Genomic DNA, 16,698 nt, shown 5'->3' on the forward strand with positions numbered 1-16,698 from the left:
GGAGTATCAAAACATGAACTTCCATGTATGTTCCTTTTGGGCAATTATCTCCTAGTTATTTGAGATATTCTGCCAACTGGGTTTTCCTAGTGGAGAGTATCTACAATTGTTGGTGCTACCACTCAAGGAGGTCTCTCAGAGGGTACTTGGCCATGGAAACCCCTGCTATGTTACTGAGCTTCCTCATTTGGTCTTATGTCAGAGTTCGAGGGACATGCTTCAAGGTATGCCATTTGAGGCTCATCCTCCAATTGAGCTTGACAGTCCTTGACCAACTCTTGAGCTGCCGTTAGCCTTTCCTTTTCTTCAATGGGGCTAGGATATTCGACTAACTTTTGGGGCAGTTATTTGGGGTCTATCTATCCACTAACAAGAGCACTTGAAGGCAATACTTTCTCCCCTTTAGACCAGGAGGTTGACTCATTGGTTGTTCTTCCCGTCCTCGGACCCACTCTTTATGACCACACGGCTATCCCCTTTGCCTATCTTTGTGGCCTTCTTTTTTCGCAAGCACCTTGTTTCGTGTTCTTGTTTTCCGAGACATTCTTATGGGATAGAGATTTTGCGTGTCCGAGGCATCCCTGATTTTACAAGTTCGATGCCTTAAAAGTGTGAGTTACAGCCCTTCTTCTAATTTTCTTTTTGGTAACTGTATTAAGAGGAACCGTATGGATGAAGCCATCTCATACACTTAGTAAATTAATGCTTGTGCTAGGATTAGCTTCATGTATTTTTTCCATATGGTCTATTCCATACCATGTACATAAGGGTGTTAAGGTGTAGGTACTCACAGAAGTACTATCCATCCCTTTTTTGACTGGACACTCAGCCATTAGCAAAAATTTGGACTAAAATTGGGCCCTTTAAGGATTTGTACACATTCTCTCCTACAAAAATGGGCTCATGGTGAAATTTGGAAATTTGGAATATACTCTTTGAGACCTTTCCAATGATATAAAGTATGACGGGCAATTTTTCATATTAAAGAAGTCCCTAAATTTGGTGATACCATGGCACGTTATATGCCATGTCATCTCATCAAATTTGGGAACTTCTTCAATATGCAAAATTTCTCATCATACTATATATCATTTGAGAGGTCTCAAAGAGTAGATTCCAATTGTCTATACTCCACTCACTTCTGAGTTGATTTGCACAAATTTTACCATGAGCCCATTAATGTAGAGAGAAGGTGTGAAAATCCTTAAAGGGCCCAATTTGAGTCCAAATTTCCCCTATTGTACTCGGTGAGGTCCTGTACAATGATAGCATTGCATGGGTGGTCGTTTGCCCATGTTATTCAAGTCTCATCTCCCACGGAGTTAGGGTTGCCAGGTATGCGGGGTACATTTGGTCTCCCTCCATCAGGATGCTCCTTGCTCTGATGGTGTTGTCAAGGACTAACACCATTTGGCTCCACACTGTGTTGATCGAAGGGTCTGATCTTATAAGCAAGAGAGTATCAAAAGGGTCTACTTCGTCAAATAGTGGGTTATTTTGTACCAATTTCCCTGAGCGTAAGTGCATGAATGTGGGAAGTGGAAGTGCTAAATCTCCCTCTAAATAGCTGCCCTTGATTATTATTTTTTGGTGAAGGTACGACCGTACCCTTGTCAAAGAATGGGCATTCTCTTTTAGAAGGAACTGTGTTCTTAGAGCAAGGAACGGCTGTTCGGTTGAGGAAGACACGGACACTGAACTCCCTCCCATTGGATGGATGGGTGGTGGGCAAAATCTGCAGACATCTCTGAAAATTTTGGAAGACATAGCATGATAATTTGCCCATTTTTGGAGACCCAGAACCTGGCTCCATTCCGTTATAGATAGTAGTAGATAGATTCAAAGCCTGTAACCTCGTCACTCTTCATCTCACCGCATAAAGGGGACAAGCAAGTACTCTGCATAGAACAGCTAAGAACACAAACAATGGAGAGTAGTCAAAAAGAATGTGGCACTTGACATCACCAAATCTAAAGAATCCAAAAACCATCCCATTACCTTCCAAAAAAACATGTAAAAGGCAGAGATCGCCGCTTTGCTCTTCAATTCAATCCGTTTTTGGCATGATGCCATGCCTGCTAAAGCTGCATGACCAAGCGCCGACAAGTAAAAGATCCACATGAGATTCTTCTACTTACAATTCACCCATGGCCCTGCAAGATTACAATCTGCAAACTTTCTTACCATGATGATCCGAACCCACAGCGTTTCACACGTGAGACCTACTAGGATTGCCACGTGAGACCTACTAGGATTGCCACACCATAAGCTGCCAAAAGCAGATATATACAAAGCTAGAAGACCTGTTTTGGAGTATCAGAGAGAGTTCAGAATGTGCAAGATTCCATCATGGCATGGCCTTGTCCATAATACACCAAATTAGGTAATCACTGACCTTCTCTTGACCAAGCCGCACTGTATAAGACCGAATTCCAAAAACAGGATCACCCTCTCAATCAGGAATGTCCTGTTTCAAAGCACGCACCAAACTCACATAATGAAAATTGGTAACAACGGAAGGATCTTGGCCCAAAGGATCTTGATGCAGACACTAGCGCCGATTCAATTGATCTCAGGATCATCTCCTACTCAAGAGGGTTTGTAGTCATGTTGATTTATGTGATGTTTTCTCTTTTTCTTTTCTTGTGGATGTGCGTGCGTGTGTTTATGTGCGTGATTGCAAGTTACTACAATATTTACAGCTCGACTCTTCACAAAATGACCAAGGGACCTAACTTATATCATATAGAACAAAAACTTAACAAACTCCAGTGCAATCTTCGACTCCATGACCGTCTATTCACAGAGCTTCAAATCTTCAACTCCATCATTCATGGCATACACCTAGAGCTATGGCATCCCATTCACATCTTCAATGCGCAAGAATAGGCGCATGTTCATGCATAAGCATATGTATCGTGGTAGAAAAATCTTCATAGATAGATCACCGACTAAGTTTCTATCACTTTGTTGGAGGTGAAGGGCAGACTCAGCCATATCGAAACTAGAGGGGGAAATAAAACAAAAGGAAAGCAAAATATAGGATACCTTGAAAAGGACTATCACCACTGAGAGAAAAAGCACATGAAACTGGTTGCAAAGAGAAGTAGCCTTGACAAAATGGGTACTCTCCCATATACAAACGTCTGCAATCTCAAAGAATTGAAGAAACTTCAGAACAAAGAATTGAAGAAACTCTCCCATATACAAACGTCTGCAATCTCAAAGAATTGAAGAAACTTCAGAACAAAAGCAGAAACATAGATGCACCATACGTCATCCCACGCTTCTAGTGCTCTAAAGCATCAATTTAAGATGCATACATAATTTGAAATTACGCACTAAGCACCAACATGAAAAATAACTATTGTTAGCACCTAAATCTTGGCATCTTGCCCTTTGCCGAGTATCTGCACGCATGCACTGTTCATAAGAAACCTATATATGGTGCATTCAGTTGAGTATCAACCTGCTTATGGAGATAGAAGGCGAGCTGTACCACGAGCGCCCTAACACAAAGAATGCAGGTAGCAGCAGCAAACGCAGAGCGCTTCCAGCGCAGTAAAGGTAGCTATTTCAACATTATGCAGTGCAGGTAAGCAAAGATTAACCATCTCATTTTTAAATGATAATGTCACAGAGTTTGAGAAAGACAATTACCTCTATAGAGTAAGCTGTTCCGAGAATAAAACTGACTGTAAGAGCCCAGAGTAGAGGCCGTGATCCTATTGACATTCCCAATCCAAGGCTCTGTCTCAAAGGTTTGCAACGTGTTAAGAGAAAGAGCTCCTAAGCGATACCCGGCACGTACCAGAATGGCGAAAGATGTCACGATAACTATCCCTGTGCTTTGAGAAAATTCGCCAGATGCCAAAGGCAAATAAGGTTTATTTACCTATACAGCATAAGAATGTAGATCAATCAAGCTAATCCGCACCTTGTGTGGACAGTACCTGTGGTTGAATCAAGAAGTTTCCTAACTCTTAGAGAGGAAACAGATGATGCCGTTAATAGGTTACAATATCAGCACTTAGTAGCGTAGCCGGGTAGATTACCTTGTCAATTTGAATGTCGTAGATCTGATTTAAACTTACAATATACACGTTCATGCATAATGCTGGAATAAGGGCCTGCAAAAAAAGCAGAAAAAGCGCATCAACCTGTGCAACCAGAAGCTGCAGTGGACGTCGACTCTGAGAAAACTCACAAAACAGAGTACAGACACAGATACCTCCGTGCCAGTCTCATGACAGACGTAGAAGGGGAAACAAAGGGACACATGAAGTACCAGCAAGCACGACTTCTTCTCATTATTCGTGATTGTTTTAACATATCCTTAGAATCAACTATGTTTTGGGATTAAATAAGACTTCTTCTTCTTCTCGCATAATTTATTGTTCGTTATTGGTTTCTACGTATCTAAGAGTCTTAAAATTACTTTCGAAAAAAGAGAGACCATGTTTGCCATTGGACATGAAGAAGTGATATGGTTGATTTGCGATTCACTTCAAAGTCTCCTGCAACCCCACCGATTGGCACATCAAGGAAATCCAAAGCTCTTTCATCAAATCCGGAATGAGATAATATGTACCGCAGGTTTAGAATTATCACAGAGCAGGCTTGATACAACGCAGGCAAATGAGGTTAGGTTATGATATACCGGCAGAACCGAATAAATGTTAAAAACCGGACCAGCTTCACCTGACTAATTCCAACCACAAAGCTTGTTGAGAAGTCTCCAAGGCTTTGAACGGCCAACAACGAAATGGAAACAATTCCAACAGCCTGATAAGATAAATTAATAGTCAAGACACATGCTCTTTGCATAAAGAATGGGCATACAGAGAAGAAAATAGTACTTACCGTGCCAATGACGGTACTGTTAGGCCTTGTGAAACGGTAGAATGCATCCATCCAGTTGGCAAAGTTGACTGCAGCGTGAGAGGCTTCGGCTGAGATGGCGTCGAATGATGATAACCCTTCATCATTCACCGGCCTTGCAGTAGCCAACAAAGACAGCCTCGACGTAGAGCTCGAGCTGGAGAAACGTCTGTTTCCTCTCACTGTGAGGCTTCCGACATGACGACGATGGAGCTTGACAGGCTCTCCAAGCCATAAGGTTGCTGAGCTTCCGCACAAGGAGAACAGAAAATAAAATTTTAGAGTCGATTACGTAATTTGCATGCAGGATTACATAGCAAGCAAGAGCATTATGCTCAACGCAGCAGAGACTGAAGCCACATATTCTGATATTACCTGGTTGACAGGAGATCCCTGGTGTTGAGGTAGACAGAGATTTGTAGTGACCTCGCACGGTGCAGCAACTCGAGGCTCGAAAAAGCTCCATGGAAATATCACCCAGACGACCTCACAGCTCAGCTCTGTGTGACGCTGGACTCCTCAGGAGTCAGGAGAAAGGAAGATTGTATCGCATTAATCCAAAGCCGGCAATCTGTATGGTCAATACCTGTAGCCATGATTATATGTACATTAACTTTGGTAAGAGTGCATGTGATTAGACGAGGTAGTTGCCATCAGCACGTACGCCATGAATTAGAGACTGGAGACAGGCTGGGAAGTTGGTCTGCAGCTGCTGTATTCGCCTAATCTCAGTCATAACTCACCGCAATGTTATCCATAATAATAATAAAATTATATACTCCGTTAGTAGTCGCCAAATTTTTTATTAAAAAAAATAAAATTACATAAAATAAGATTTCCCAGCACAACAAAAAGAGACCTTTCTTAATCAAGCTAGATACTAGATGGTCAACCGTCTTTCCATCTTAAGTGAGAGCACACAAGTTTATGAAGACTTCTAATCAGTTTTGCAAGTAGTCTTTAAATGCAGTGCTGAAACCATCCAAGTACATCAATCGTTGAACGTGGTGGGTGTATTTGTTTATCCAAAGGGTATGAAACCATCCAAGTAAATCAATCGTTGAATGTGGTGGGCGTATTTGTTTATCTAAAGGGCATGATGCTATAGGCACTGTTCCACCCATCCTTTTAAATGCGATTTTATGTTGTTTTTTTGGGGGTAACATACACTTGATTTTTATTGTAAGAAACCATCCAAGAAACAGTCCACTTCTTCTCCAGCCACTCTTTCTAAAGCATTCTTGTTGTTGAAGGGCAGTGGATAAAGGTCTTTACGTGTTGTGATATTGACATCCAGACATACCCTCAATTTTACATTTTGGGCACAATGACAATAGGAGAAAGCTAGTCAGTATGCTTGAATTCATAAATGAACCCTGCACCAATGAGTTTCCTCTTTTGCTGATGAGTACTTACTTCAAGTTCATTTGGTAAGGTCTTTACCTAGTGGGTCTATGATAAGAATGGTATGTTACACTACTTCTAGTGGAATACCCTTCATGGCTGTGTGCTTCCAAGCAAAGAGATCCTTGAATTCTTTCAAGAGATCAACACCTTGGTCTACTTTCTTAACTTGCCTTCTTCTACCTAGTTTAGGGGTTGAGATTGGTAACTAACTGAACACCTAGCTTGTCTTTGTTCTATTATCAGGTTTGGGCACAAATGAACTTTTTCAATGAGACTACTATATGTTAAGTGTGTACATTAATAATGCAGAGAACTGTGGTACGGTTAGTAGATGTTAACACACCTTCTCTTAATTTACATAGAAAATCTTTGATTGGGTGTTTGAAGCATGTATAACACTACAAGAGGATATGTGCATGGCCATGTCCACAACCCCGCTCTACAACAAAGAAAATTTGGAGTTTCAAATTTCTCGCATATGGCTATGCACGTGGCTATAGCCTTGTGCATAGCCACACACATAGCCATGCCAAAGAAAAAGGGGAAATATAACTATTACAAGAAACTTGGTCACTTAGTCTACATTAATGAGTGCAGGAAGCGGCTGGAGAAGTAGAAAAAGAAAGACTCTTGAAGTATGGCTATAGAGCAGATGCGTTAGCATCTAATGTAGAAATAATGAATCTACGAACTATGCACATGATGATTGGGCTTTCATTGTGCAATGTAGTTTTGGCCCTTCGCATAAGAATGTATGCATGGCTGTTATACAGATGTACATGTCTGGTATTTTGATAGTGGTTCTAGTAGGAACATTAATTCTCATCGTAGTTTGTTCTCATCACTTGAATCTGTTCCACACAAAAACACTGCTATATGTGCAAGTAACTCCTCATATCATGCAAAAGGAGTTAATAAAATTGTTTTCACTATTGTAAATGGTGGAACAATCACGCTCTCAAATGTATTATATGTGTAAGGGATAAAGAATAACTTGTTATCTGTCTTTATTACTAAGGTTGGCTTATTGGTGTTTGTGGATAGTAGATGTATTATTCATGATCACAATGATGGTAATATAATTGTTGCTTCTTGTACTTTGTCAGATCATGGCCTTCATAGGCTAGATGCATATGAAGGCATGTTGTATGTACAGTTTCTGTGTGTAAGGTTCCCCCCTTCCCAAGATAGGGAAAACACTTAAGATAGTCCACTAAGTCTTAACTTGGAGAAAATTTCCTATTCATCGACACCTTGACCATGCAGAGATTCAAGGATACGATTCATAGGTAAGACCTAGTCCTATCCCGCAGGGAGAACGTGATCTTCTAAAAATCAAATCACCCATAGGGTAATTGATCATAATTTGGGCAACTACTAGTCTTGATTCCTAGAGACAATGCTTTTTTCCTCATCCATGCAAGGCACAGCCGCCGCCGCTGACCTAGTCTTCTAGAATAGAATTGCCCGATGAGAACCTATTTATCTAGCGTAGGGCTTTCACTTAATCTATTGGAAAGCTACTCGACTAATCGGGTCCACCCGTCCGCCGTAGGATGGTGCCATCGGGGCATTCCATTCTCCCACTTTCCACCCTACTCATGCGTTAATTTTATTTTCTAATTAATTCTACCACACTATTTGACATAAAAAAAACATGTTCCTTAATTAAGGCCCTTTTCACAAGGTTTGTTAAAATAGCCCTTTGCCATAGTACAATAATGCCAAAGACAAGATTTATAAAAAAAGTTTATACATGCACTACTAGAGGTTTAGGGCATACCGACGTTAGAATACCGACGCAAATGTCGAGCGTCGGTATGCCCGTCATAAACTTGGAGGCGAATAGTCGGGCGGACAAGATTTATAAAAAAAGTTTATACAATATGAATCAACTCCATACAAGCCAAACAGGCTCTCTTATTCTTTTCCTTTATACTACCGATGATCTAGAATTCGGCCTTCTAGCCTCTACATGAATCAACTCCATACAAGCCAAACCGGCTCTCTTATTCTTTTCCTTTATACTGCCGATGATCTAGAATTCGGCCCTCGAGCCTCTACATGCTAGGCAAAACCCTACACCTCATCGTCATTAGCCGTTGGCGAGGACTCAAGCCGCGCCCTGTCACCCCCTCAGGCTCCATCGCTCGATCCTCCCGCCCCTTAGAGGGATGTCTACGCACTAGGGTGGGCTAATTCACCGCATTAGCCTAGGCCCTCAAAACTAGACAACATTACAATCACTCGCCTCAATCGGTGAACCTCATTCTCCCAATGGTATGAGGGATACCATGGGCCAACTCCGGGCCCTTACTAACGTCTCCGCCATCCGGCTATACAAGCACAAGCACGGGGTAACGTCAAGGCAGGGAGAGTTGTACATGTACCTTAATTTAACCAAGATAACAATCCATTTACTCAACTAAACCATAGGACTAGAATCCATGTTACCTTCTTAAGAAAACAATCCTTTTCACAAAGGTTTTAGCATTTCAACTTGAGATTGTGATAAGACATTCTTTATTAAGGCATAAGCTGTTGTTTAAAAGAATACAAACTTTCACTAGTAGTAAATCAATCAAATAGATCACTATTAACAATGAATAGAGAAGGCGGGGCCATACCTCAACCCCTAAGAATGATATATAATTGAAAAAATAATATATATATTTATACCTTATAGAAATTTATCGTTTATCGTTGTCTTTTCGTTAATAAGAGCTTCAGAACTTGGCATATGAGGATAGAGAGTCTTCTAATACCTTCTCTTACGATTGAAATCATCCGATCATTCCCCCAAGCTTTATCTCCTCTTACTCGTACTTTGACTTTTCTCTCTTTGGAAGGTCTATGGCAAAATAGCCTTCTCTTATTACAGGGCTACGGCATACTATTCTTTCTTTAAAAGAAAAGCTAAGGAGTTTTGGTCTCTTCCTCCGAAAGACCATAGCAATCTAACCTTCTCTTCTAAGAGATTCGATAAGAATGAAGGGATATATACATCTCAAGCTCTAGGATTACCTTAAGGCTACTTGCTGCCTTACTACAGTTTTTCCTGTGTAGAGACCATAGCAATCTAACCTTCTCTTCTAAGAGATTAGATAAGAATGAAGGGATATATACATCTCAAGCTCTAGGATTAGATTACCTTGAGGCTACTTGCTGTCTTTTTACAGTTTTTTCCTGACATAATTAGCAAATTGTTTCGGTCATAACTCTCTGTTTAAAACTCAGAATATGGTTGTATAACCAATCAAAAGAACCGAAAGGCATCTAGTCCATAAGCCATCGTGGGTAGAATAGGCAAAAATGTCTGTATATAGCCGCAAACGTACCATTTTTAAAAACGTCTTGCTTTTTCACATTTTTAGTATGCATGGACTCTAAATATGTAAAACTGCTCTAAATATGACCTCTTATCATCTAAATTCGAATTTCTATTTTTGGAGATACTTATCTCTTAATAGAACTATTCTTGTCTTCTTGTTTCTTTTAGGATTTTTGGAGCTAATATTTTTATTCTAACACTTTCTTAATGTTTCTAGCCTTATTGTCTCACTCTTCTCTAAGTACACTCTCTTTTCTTCTTGAAATCTATATTAAAAGAGACATATACATGGCTTGGGAGGGACCTTAAAATCTCTCCCACTTAAAAGATTCAAGATGTCCTCATCTCGCGAGCTTGGATAGTATCTAAGTAAATCCTCCTGTCTCATCCAAAATGCTGTCCCCACTAGGTAGAAATCTTCTTTTATCTAAAAATTGTTCCTAAAGAGTCCCTTATTTCATGTGTTTGGCTTATTTTGGCTGTGCCTCCACAAAAGGTCTTTATTATTCTAAAGTTAATTGGCCTTATTATTCTAAGTTCATGGATCCATATACCTCTCATACGATATGAACCTTTTTTTTAAAAATAATCATAATCCTCTCTTACAAATTTCTTATTCTATACCCCCATGTAATATAGTACTTAACAAATTGTCATGGAAAAACGTAAGGGAATCAATCCTTTACGCAATCTAACATATGATAGCAATTGCATAATCTTAGTATCGTCTTCTAGAATATCTCTATTCATCATGTACATTACTTCACATGAATCTTGCACGAATCCTCTTCTATTAACTCATAGAAATACTTGTTGAATTCGATTATCTTTAACCCTGCTATCCCTATTTCTTGACCTAATTTTATCTAGCTCATGATTCCTTGTAGTCAAGGGTGGGCTTGACGTTTGTCTTGAATTAGGGGACCTCTTCTTGATTAACATGGAAGGACTCATGTCCTTCTCGACACTTTCCATATTTAAAAAAAAAACTTTATCATAGTCTCTGGCTATAATTATGGCTTTTGAAATAGAGGATTGTTTTGCATTCTTGACGAGAATATTCAATGGTAGATTAAGCTTCCAAATGAATCGATGGAGAAGAGTTACCTCATCCATCTTTGGAGCTAATCGAAGAAGTTTAGCAAGATTTTGGTGGTATTCTTCCAGGGTCTTCCTTTCTTGGGTTAGCTTAAGAAATTCATTCATTTTATCCTCTCGAAATCCTAGAGGACAAAACCTTTCACGAAGGTATACTTTCATGGCATCCCATAACTGATTCTGGTTCCAAAGCGGTTGGATTGACAACAGTGCTTCAACTAATTTGGCATTTCTTACGATTTTTAGACGTGAGCAAGGGTGAACTTCTTTCATTGTATCCATTAAAAGTTCAAAACTATCAACAAATACTTATCATAGCACCACATTTGAAGGCAGTCAAGATTAATACATCTAAGATCTTCATTTTTTGAGAATTACACATCTGGTGCCTTGGGATTGACACGTCCAAAGATTATCAGGATTAACACGTCTGAGATGATTAGTTTTTTGAAAATTACACATCTAGTATCTTGGGATTAACACATCTAATAGCATGATCCTCTGGAAATTACACATCCGAAGTTAAACCCATGTTTATCTGAGATAGGTTGTTCAAGATCTTGGATGATCGTCCTAGTGTAAAGCATCCAATGGGTGTCATTCACACGTCAACTATTCTTAATAATTTATAATATGCAAATTAATGAGATATATCCTGAAAATTTCTCTAAACAAAGTTTCGATCTATCCTTCTAGTCATTCAGTCTCTCACTAGTTTCTTAATTTGATCGCCCTATGTTTTTCCTCAAAAGTTTTCCTTCCCAATCTTATTTCTCAAATTTATTGTACAAATATCTTGTGTGTGCACCCTCCAAGATACAAACACAATTTCATAGGATGATTGTCTCAACATGTGAGGATATTCAAATCACTTCTATGGCCAACAGAGATGATTGATTTGTCCTCGTATGATAAACAATCACTTGATTTAATCCCTTGATAGAGTTAACCTTTGAAAAGAAATCCTAGGAACTAAGATTGGCTCTGATACCAATTGTAAGGTTCCCCCCTTCCCAAAATAGGGAAAACACTTAGAACACCATATTAGTGAATTTGGGAATTTCCCAATTCCTATTTTTGAATACTTAAAAAAGGGGACATGGATAACATGTTTGTAAGTTTCTCAAAACCCTATCATATGACCTATCGTTGGAAAGCGCTTGAAAAATGGAATCTAAAGAGCTATAAAGCGCTCATTTTGGATTAGTGGTGTTCAAGTTATGGTTAATCCAAACTTTTGACCACGTATCCCAAACTTGTGGGAAATTCCCATATTCCCCAATATGGTGTTTTAAGATAGTCCACTAAGTCTTAACTTGGAGAAAATTTCCTATTTATTGACACCTTGACCATGCAGAGATTCAAGGATACGATTCATAGGTAAGATCTAGTCCTATCCTGTAGGGGGAGCGTGATCTTCTAAAAATCAAATCACCCATAGGGTAATTGATAATAATTTGGGCAACTACTAGTCTTGATTCCTAGAGACAATGCTTTTTTCCTTATCCATGCAAGGCACAGCCGCTGACCTAGTCATCTAGAATAAAATTACCCAAGAACCTATTTATCTAGCGTAGGGATTTCCCTTAATGTGTTGGAAAGCTACCTGACTAATCGGGTCCACCCGTCTGTAGGATGATGCCATCGGGGTATTCCATCCTCCCACTTTCCACCCTACTCACGTGTCAATTTTGTTTTCTAATTAATTCTACCACACTATTTGACATAAAAAAACATGTTCCTTAATTAAGGCCCTTTTCACAAGACTGTTAAAACAGCCCTTTGCCATAGTACAATAATGCCAAAGACAAGATTTATAAAAAACGTTTATACATGAATCAATTCCATACAAGCTAAACCGGCTCTCTTATATCTTTTCCTTTATACTGCTGATGATCTAGAATTCGGCTTTCCAGCCTCTACATGCTGGGAAAAACCCTACGGGACCGTACACCTCATTGTCAGCCGGTGGCGAGGACTCAAGCCGGCCTATCGCTCCCTCAGGCTCCATCGCTCGATCCTCCCGCCCCTCAGAGGGATGTCTACGCACTAGGGTGGGCCTAATTCATCGCATTAGCCTAGGCCCTCAGAACTAGGTAGCATCACAATCACTTGTGTCAATTGGCAGAGCGAACGTCATTCTCCCAATGGTATGAGGGATACCATGGGCCAACTCCAGGTCTTACTCTAAGGTCTCCGCCGTCTGACTATACAAGCACAAGAATAGGGCAGCGTCAAGGTAGGGAGAGTTGTACCTGTACCTTAATTTAACCAAGATAACAATCCATTTACTCAACTAAACCATAGGACTAGAATCCATGTTACCTTCTTAAGAAAACAATCCTTTTCACAAAGATTTTAGCATTTCAACTTGAGATTGTGAAAATACATTCTTTATTAAGGCATATGCTATTGTTTAAATGAATACAAACTTTAACTAGTAAATCAATTAAATAGATCACTATTAACAATTAATAGAGAATCCGGGGCCATACCTCAACCCCTAAGAATGATATATAATTGAAAAACAAAATATATAGATACCTTATAGAAATTTATCGTTTATCGTTGTCTTTGCTCGTTATTAATAAGAGCTTCAGAACTTAACATATGAGAATAGAGAGTCTTCTAATACCTTCTCTTACGATTGAAATCATCCGATCATCCCCAAGATTTATCTCCTCTTACTCGTACTCTGACTTTTCTCTCTTTCGAAGGTCTATGGCAAAATAGCCTTCTCTTGCAGGGCTACAGCATACTATTCTTTCTTTAAAAGAAAAGCTATGGAGTTTTGGTCTCTTCCTGCGAAAGACCATAGCAATCTAACCTTCTCTTCTAAGAGATTAGATAAGAATGAAGGGATATATACATCGCAAGCTCTAGGATTACCTTGAGACTACTTGCTGCCTTCTTACAGTTTTTCCTGTGTAGAGACCTTGATAGAATTAGCAAATTGTTTCGGCCATAACTCTTTGATAAAAACTTAGAATATGGTTGTATAACCAGTCAAAAGAAACGGAAGGCATCTAGTCTATAATCCATCGCGGGTAGAATAGGTAAAAACGTCTATATATAGCCGCAAAAGTGCCATCTTTGGAAACGTGTTGCTTTTCCATATTTTTAGTATGCATGGACTCTAAATATGTAAAACTACTCTAAATATGACCTCTTATCATCTAAATTAAAATTTTTATTTTTGGAGATACTTATCTCTTAATAGAACTATTCTTGTCTTCTTATTTCTTTTAGGATTTTTGGAGCTAATATTTTTATTCTAACGCTTTCCTAATGTTTCTATCCTTATTGTCTCACTCTTCTCTAAGTATACTCTCTTTTCTTCTTGAAATCTATATTAAAAGAGGCATATACATGGCTGACGGACCTTACATTCTGCCACAAAAGCAATGGGTGATGCTAGGCTATTGCATGCACGCTTTGGTCACTTGAACTTTGGCAATTTGTTGCATTTGCATAAGCATGACATGGTGTCTGAGCTACCAAATCTTGATTCCTCTATCAAACAAGTTTGTGAGGGCTGTATTCTTGGAAGAATGCAACAGGCATCATTTCCCAAAGATGGTTCAACTAGAGTTGTCCAAAAATTACAGCTTATACACAATGATGTATGTGGTCCTATGAGGACACCATCTATTGTGGGCTACCTCTATTTTGTCACATTCATCAATGATGATTATTCCATACATACTTGGGTATATCGAGTGAAATATAAATGAGAGGTTTTCATGTACTTTAAGCACTATTTTGCTATGGTTGAAAATGTTTCTGCATGTAACACTACAACACATCAGGGGCACAGTTTTGGAAGAGGGAGTGTTGGGGCTTTTAATGCTAATAAGCAATGAAAATGTTGTTAAAAAACGATGCTCATCAGTGTTTTTTTGCTGCTCAACAATGGTATTAGCAACATTTTTTTTGCTCCTCAGGAATATTTTTTTTCGCTGCTCAGCAACATTTTTAGCAGTGAAAAAATGCTACTACATTGTAAAAAAATTAAACGTTGCTTAAAAGCATGGGTTGGAAAAAGTAATCCCACTTCTTTTGCCGCCACATCGATTTTATCATTTGAATGGCCTAACCTTGATACCTTTGATTTTTTTATAGGTTCATATCTAATCTATGTCTTCTACCTGTCCTACCCTATCCTTCTCAAGCTCAGGCAAGGTGTGCCTTCTCTTTTCATTCATCTCCTATGCAAACAAGCTTTCCATGAAAGCTTTGTTTGCATAGGTATGTCTTCTCTTTTCCTTGATATCCTATGCAAACAAGCTTTCCATGAAAGCTTGCTTGTGAGTATTTCCCTTCTCTTTCCTCTATTTAAAGTGTTTAATTTTTTCTTTTTTCCTTCTCTTTGAACCTTGCTAATGAGCTTCTACATAGAAACCCTAATGGAGAGATTTGATGAAGAGATCTCCATCAAAGCTCTCTATTATGTTTTTTCTATTTAGAAGCTAGGGTTAGGGCTAAGCTATAATGAGAAGGAAAAAAGAAAGATTCAATAAGTTTTCTATGCTATGCACAATCTTTCATTAAGATTTCTATTAAGATTAGGATTTTGTATATGCTTTCTATTAGGGTTAAGATTAGGGTTACTAATACTTTTTTTCTTTATTTGGTTTGATTTTGTAGGTTATCCACACATACAAGCTTCATAAGGTAAGAGATCTCTCCCTTTTATGTTTCCCCTCTTATGCTTTTACATGTTATAGGGTTTGTAAGTTTTACGATTTGTTTTTTTTTCTCCCCTATATGGATAGCATAGCTCCTCTCAAGAGGTGTCCATATGCCTTAGCCTTATGTATAAGGCTAATGCATAAAGCTTATCAGTTAGCCATATGCATAAGCCTCATACATAAGGGTAGTACATAAACCTCATGCATGAGACTTATACATTACCAAATGTATAAGCCTCATGCATGAGGCTTATACATAAGGTTTATGCATGAGACTTGTGCATAAAGTCTCATGTATAAAGATTATGCATTAGTGCCTCTATGTATAGCCTTATACATAAGCTTATGCATGAGGCCTTATACCGATAACTACCGACATGCACCGGGAGCTATCGGGATACACCAGGAGAACCCAATGCATGCCGGTAGCTATCGAAATGCATGGGGAGAACCCAATGCATGCCGGGTGTTACCTAGGCATGTTGGTAGTTTCCAATGCATGCCGGTAGCTACCAACATGCACACCGAGAGCACACAATGCATGTCGATGACTATCGACATGCACCGAGAGTTACTGACATACACTGAGTGTTACCCAATGCATGCCAGGTGCTGATAGGCATGCCCGTAACTTTGAATGCATGACGATAACTACCGACATGCATCGAGAGCCACCCACATGCACCAAAAGCTACCGGCATGCATTGAGAGCACCCAATGATTGTCATGTGCTACCTAGGCATGCCGATAGCTTCTAATACATGCCGGTAACTACCGACATGCATCGAGAGCACCCAATGTTTGCCGAGTGCTATATAGGCATTCTGGTAACGACTGGCATGCACTAGGAGCTATGCATCGGGAGCACCCAATGTATGTCGGGTGCTACCTAGGCATGCTAGTATCTTCCAATGCATGCCGATAACTACTGACATGCCTTGAGAGCTACCTACATGCACCTGAAGCATCCAATGTATGTTGGGTGTGCTACCTAAGCATGCCCGTAGCTTCTAATGCATGTCGGTAACTACTGACATGCACCGGGAGCTCCCAATGAATGAAGCTACCTAAGTATACTAGTAGCTACGAGAATCACCAGGAGTGCCCAATGCTAGTTGGGTGCTACCTAGGCATGCCGATAGCTTCCAATTCATGCCGATAACTACCGACATGCACCAAGAGAACCCAATTCATGTCAGATGCTACCTAGGCACGTTGTTAGTTTCTAACACATGCCGGTAACTATCGAAATGCACCGGGAGAACCCAATGCATGTTGGGTGCTACCTAG

The 16,698-nt window shown here is 39.5% G+C and overlaps 1 pseudogene; it reads right to left on the minus strand.

Annotated features, from left to right (window-relative positions):
* Positions 1-1,869: 1,869 nt before the first annotated feature.
* On the minus strand, positions 1,870-4,914 carry LOC147616254 (putative homogentisate phytyltransferase 1, chloroplastic; annotated as a pseudogene).
* Between the last annotated feature and the right edge of the window lie 11,784 nt (positions 4,915-16,698).

This window comes from Cibotium barometz, chromosome 38 (assembly GCF_041138505.1).
Source record: "Cibotium barometz isolate CiBa-2024 chromosome 38, ASM4113850v1, whole genome shotgun sequence".
In the NCBI taxonomy this organism is placed as follows: Eukaryota; Viridiplantae; Streptophyta; class Polypodiopsida; order Cyatheales; family Cibotiaceae; genus Cibotium; species Cibotium barometz.